We start from the raw sequence: 5,958 nt of genomic DNA, 5'->3' as shown, positions 1-5,958 counted from the left end.
GACGTCCTGAGGCACTGTATAAATGCAAGTTTTTTTTTCCTTTTTAATACAATAGAAAATTAAAATTAACCTGTGATGGGACGTTGAAAACATTCCAGGCCAAACTTAACATGTCTATCTTGTTTAGACTGTCACTTCTAAATTGGAGCACTTCAATTTTTCGGCATGCCCCAGATTACAATTGACAGAATAATCTTAGTACAAGAAATACTGATTAGACCAGCCCGATGATGCTCTGCACAATCTGCTTCTGGTGGATCCAGGGTAAAAACGGGATAAGATTAGAAAGGCCATATAAATAGGGCGTCTTGATCCAAATATGGAATGTTCCCAGATAACTCATTTTAATGGTCAGCACACACAATCAATCTACTGCTAAATGCCCCAGTAGTGACAGTGCATTTCAGAAATGAATTACTTTTGTGTAAAATATAGATTTTATTCAAGGTTTTATGTTTACATCGAATTGTTGAATGGAGGGCTAAATGAGCCGTAGTACAAAGATTTGTAAATGAGCTGGTCTTATAGCAATTTATAGGAATTCTGGCCCAAGCATAAAATTTCTTGGGATACTGGTTATCACTTTATCAATTTTCAGCTGAATTCCATTTAATTTAGTTCACTGGCACGAAGACAATATAAACATTTATTAGACAGCCTGCAAAGATATGATCCACCGTAGCCAACCTGGCTTCAGAAATGTGTGCTCGGGTTGTTAGATTCACTCTGCTCTGTGGGAAAACTTCGACCACATAATAGAGAATGCAAACACAAAGCTGGACTAACGATTGAACACTGTGCCATCTATAAATATACGTGTACATATACACGAATAGGAAAGGGTTGAGAAAGATGAATGATAAGAGTGGACGACAGTCAGGCTGAACTGCGTGGCTTTTGGGCATTTCATTAAGAACGTCCAAAATCAGACGCTTGTGTGGATTTTTTTTAAGAGGAAGGAAGCTATAGGAGATGTAAAAACATCTGGTCTAACCATGTCAGATGCTTTTGGCACGGTTCTTAGTCCAGTAATCATTGTCTGTGTCCTGTGATCTAGAAACGGCTTCCTTTATTGTTTACCCATATTTTAATGCTAATTTGCAAACACAGAAGAAGCGCCCAAACAGATGTGAACCATTTGGTTGGGTTGTAGTTCATTTGTCAAGGAAAAAGAGAAGGCTGCCTCGCAGGATATTAAATATTACCTCGACCATTCACCGGCACTTCATATTTCAGGGTTAGAATAGATGTCGAGTTTGTAAGGAATAATGAATCTGTCCAAAGCAGCAGAAAAAGACAGACGAGTGCTTGGGGAATTTTAGAAATGGAGTAAGTATTTGTAATGGTTCCTGACCACATCCCAGGCAGATTACAAACACTCTTCACGCCACAGTTTCAGACACTGCGCTTAACCCTCTGGCTGCTGATAATTTCTTGACCAAAGATTTTTTTTTTAAAAATCAACTATAATCTGACAGAACAATGCAAAATTGAACCCGAAACCTCCATCTTCCTAAATGTTAGTATTTTCCAAAAAACGTTGAAATGCGAAGCCCATGTTAGTTAAGCAGGAAATGTCCTTTCTAATATTTAAAGCAGAATAAAACTAATTCCCACCTTATAAATTTTCTATCCCCACCCCCAAGCAGGTAGTTCATTAATTTCAACTAAAGATAAGAAAAGGACGCTGCCTCATTTTTTATGTTAACTGGATTGGATTTGTCACGTGTGTTTTTACATGAAAAGTTGCACAGCAATCCAGATTTGACCATCTCTAACATTAAACATTTTTACACGGCATCACAGCGTTTATAACATAGCTATTAGTACTTGTCGTTGTTAACTCCGAGATATAAAACTTATTTCCTGGCTCTGATAGTAATTAACCGATTTGTGAATGCCTCATTGCTCATCTGTCAGGAAACATTTGCTGTTTTATTTATCTCAATAGCGTCTACCGTTTAAAACAAATGACCGCCCATGTTTAAAGAGTGTAACAGTTCAGATTTTATTCCTCTTCATAATCCATACCGGGAACACAATACTTTCCTGTTCTGTGCAATTTTACCGTAAATTTGACACTGGGCGCACCAATAAATATACAACGCAGTGTTTGGTAGCTCTTATTTTTTAGACTATTAGTACTACATATGTGTCCACTTATTACTCTCAACCCCTGTCGCAATCCAATCAATAACTATCCCAATACATTAAATACGATCCCAAAACACTTCTAGTGTACGAATTTATGTTCGATCTGCGATTAATAGCGATGTACACTGCATAGTATTTTGTCAGCCTGGTTTGCAAGCTCCAAATAAAGAGCGAATTTGAATTGGCTTTACCCAGCCTTGGCTGTGATTTAATGCTATCGCACGTCGGATCGTCAGTTAACTGTGGGAATGTGTCTAGAGTTCACAAAAGTTTCTGTGACTTCCTAATGTAATGTGCATGGCAAAGATGAATCAATGTAACACTTCTTTGAATACCAGGGAGAGAGTAAATTGAATCCATCTATTTTATTTCCTCCCCCACCGAATATATATACAAATACAGGCAGAGACACACACACTGACACGCACAAACATAGGCACACACGCACACACACAAACAGGGGCAGATACACACACAAGCATAGCCACACACACACACACATACACAAACAAACACACAGGCACAGCCAAACACACACACAATTGCAACACGTTAAGACGTATTGCTCCGTAGCTTTAAATATTGTAAAGGATGACTAATAAAAGTTTATAAAATGTAGTATTCAGTGAACTTTTATTCTAAGAAGATACGAAGGATGGAGTAGGGATGGGGGAGGGGGAAGTGGGAGACCAAAACTATAGGTGACAGGAAATTGTAACGAATGGAAAAGTTAGACTCTGGCTTTAAATTGACAGGGGTTCAAGGCTGTTCGGGAAACTATCTGTGGCAAGAGATTCAGCGAGATCACAGTAATCAGAGTCGTTACACACCCTATCGCCTCAGCGACGGGTGGTGAGATGTTACAATATGGCAAAATCAACATCGAGGATCACAAACCTTTCGCCCCCAGGGGACCAGAATAACAACAATTTTTGTCTTTTTTATTTTGTTGCAACCACAAGCATCAATTTACAAGATCGTCGAGTTAATTCAATTGTTGATCATTATGAAGGGAAAATGTAATCTGTCCTGTATAATCATCAATTATCCATCAGTCACCCCTCTATCCATTTGACAAACATTTTGGCAAACTGTCCATGTACTGTAATTATTGAAAAGATTCGATCGTTTGACCAAAAACTGGGTGTGACGTACTCGGCTATTTCCTCCATAGAGTTAAGCGTTTCCAAACACCTGCATGAATAATAAAGAACAGCAGAAAGGTTGTGGGACACAAGTATGCGTGAATATTTCCTCGTCGAGTTTGTATTTACCGTGAATTGGGTCTCCAATCTTCGAAATTTATTATTCACCAGTGTTAAGGCGTCAGTATCGCTTTCGTATCCACGCGTCAATTTCATGTCAGTTTCATGAATTAAAAATGAACCGACCGGTGATCTCCGTGTAACTGCGGCTGATTTACAGAGCGGGGGCCATCCGTAAATTGATTAATGCGATACAATTAAAATCATTATAAAAGGAAATGAGATGATCAGAGAAGACAAAACGGAGACTGTCTACTTCCATTTCGATGTAGATTTCAATCCACGCCTATTAAAGGAACGGGACAGAGATACAAAAACGTTATAAGTCAGATGAATATTTTACCTCACAAGCAGACATCCCGAGTGACACGAGAACTGCGTTCATTTATCATCCATCGCCTCCTGGTTGTGGGCTACTTCTCATTATTGATGCAGACGAATAAGTGTTGTATGCTAATAAATTTAATACCAAAAAACTCATCTGTAAAATATTTCCCCCCGTTGTTGTTAAAAAATAGATCAACCTGTTTCTGGCTACTATTTTGCCCGCAAATATTAACTTTAACAAAGCATACTGTTGAATTAAAAACGGTTCTCTTCAACAAAAAAGAGTTAATTAAATTCAATCACTAGATTGTTTACAGTGGGTCCGCTAAAGCTAACTCGCGTGCTTACATTCCGAATTTTAAAAATGCCACTTTGAAGAAAATATTAACTTTATTTTATTTTAAAACTACTTTATGTCTCCATAATTTCGAAGCTGCGTTGTTCCTTTTACAAGTCCGGGACAGTTCCAAAAGAAAAAGGTACAACTTCGACTTTAGAAAGTCAGTTGCCAAAAAAAAACGGCGCTTGCAGGTTGAGTGTTGATGTGGATTTTGTATTAAAAAGTTGTGAAAAGTTGTAAAAATGAAAGCTCTCCGTGGGCCGCGCTGTGGCTGCGAGAAGGCGCACAACGCCGGCGAGGGAAATTAAAGGGAACCGGACTTGAGAAACTTTTCTTTGGGTCACTCTTAATAAAGAGAAATCTTCAAAAACGAAGCTTCGCAAACGCAAATCGATCAAACCATATAAAATGGCAAAATGCAGATTTAAAAAAATTGAAAATTATTTAACGCGTGCAGTGCACAGATAAATCCTTTCAGATAACACGGCCTTTTTAACCTATCAGCTGCACAGGAAGAATTGAACCAATCCAGATGTTAATGACATTATAAAAAGCGTTTATCTCTTTCATAACTGTGTCCAATCTAAATACTTGTAAAGAAATTACGAGTCGGTTTACGAAGCTTGGTAAATGTACATTAATCTGACATGTTAATAGTTGCAAGATTCTACTTCAAACCACATATAGTTTTTCTATATCGCTGTAACTCTATGTGTAAATACACACTTATAAATCAGTTCATGTTTGCTATGAATCCATGCTGTCCCTAAATCCATACACACTGGGGCTAGCTCTCGTTTCACGGCTCTAGAATGATAACGGATATCAAACATTGTGTACAATAACGCATTTGACTTTATAAACACTGCATGTGTTGCATCATATTTCATTAATAAGAGTATTTGATAAAGAGGACGCTCTGATGATGAAAGGAATGTTGCTATCGAGACACTCCCTATAATGCGTATCTCTATTACTTTAACCTGGGATTTCAATCAATATTTGTTCCAGTTGTCGCGTCTCAGTAATTTTTAAGATTGTGGCAGTTTTTTACCTCCACCAGTCATCACTGGATACACTAGATGGCGGTGTCAGAGGTCATTCTGGTGTGGCCCACCAACCATCAGAAATGATTTTACAACCCGTTTTATTTATCCGAAACAGCCCGATTACCCAGTCCATTTCAACTGCGCCAATCTTTGCATCTCGATATCAATGTCAGTTACCGAGATCCATTTGCACTTAGAACGTTAAATTCCACCGTAAGGAACTTTAAGGTCGAACTACACAAGATTAAGGAGCCATCTCTGGGTAAAATGATCTTTCAGAACTGAATCTATTATTTTCATCAATGGTAGAAGGAGTCTGATCTTCATGTGTTAAGTGCAACTTTAAAACTCTGCGCCTATTTTTGCGCGATTATGGTGTGACCGGTCGGTGACGCTTGGTGGTTTGGGATAGGGTTTTGGTAGCACTTACCAAACAGGGACACCAAATAAAAAAAAAGGTTCTGTAATTTATCGAGTGATAGATGGGTCGCGCAACGGGAAGGGAGGAATGCAAATAAAGCGGCCGGCAAAGATGGAACTGATTCCGCGCCAGGTGGATACTATACTCACACTTCGAGAGTTTACCTTTGATGACTCCGACTAATGGACCAGGAGCCAATAAGAGGGCGCACTCGCCGCCAAGGGGCGGGCTTAGGGCGGGTCCAACCTCAGCCTCCTCTGATTGGAGGCAGACTGAGCCGAAGCCAGCTAATTAATATGTATCGCTGTTCATGTGTGGTTCCTTGAGATGTCAATCACCCGATGTCACGCTGCCCTTTCCATCAAGTAGACTGGGAGTAATATTGAGTTTGGGAATTACCAG

This window comes from Heptranchias perlo, chromosome 23 (genome assembly GCF_035084215.1).
Source record: "Heptranchias perlo isolate sHepPer1 chromosome 23, sHepPer1.hap1, whole genome shotgun sequence".
In the NCBI taxonomy this organism is placed as follows: domain Eukaryota; kingdom Metazoa; phylum Chordata; class Chondrichthyes; order Hexanchiformes; family Hexanchidae; genus Heptranchias; species Heptranchias perlo.
Note: the sequence above shows the minus strand (reverse complement) of the source record.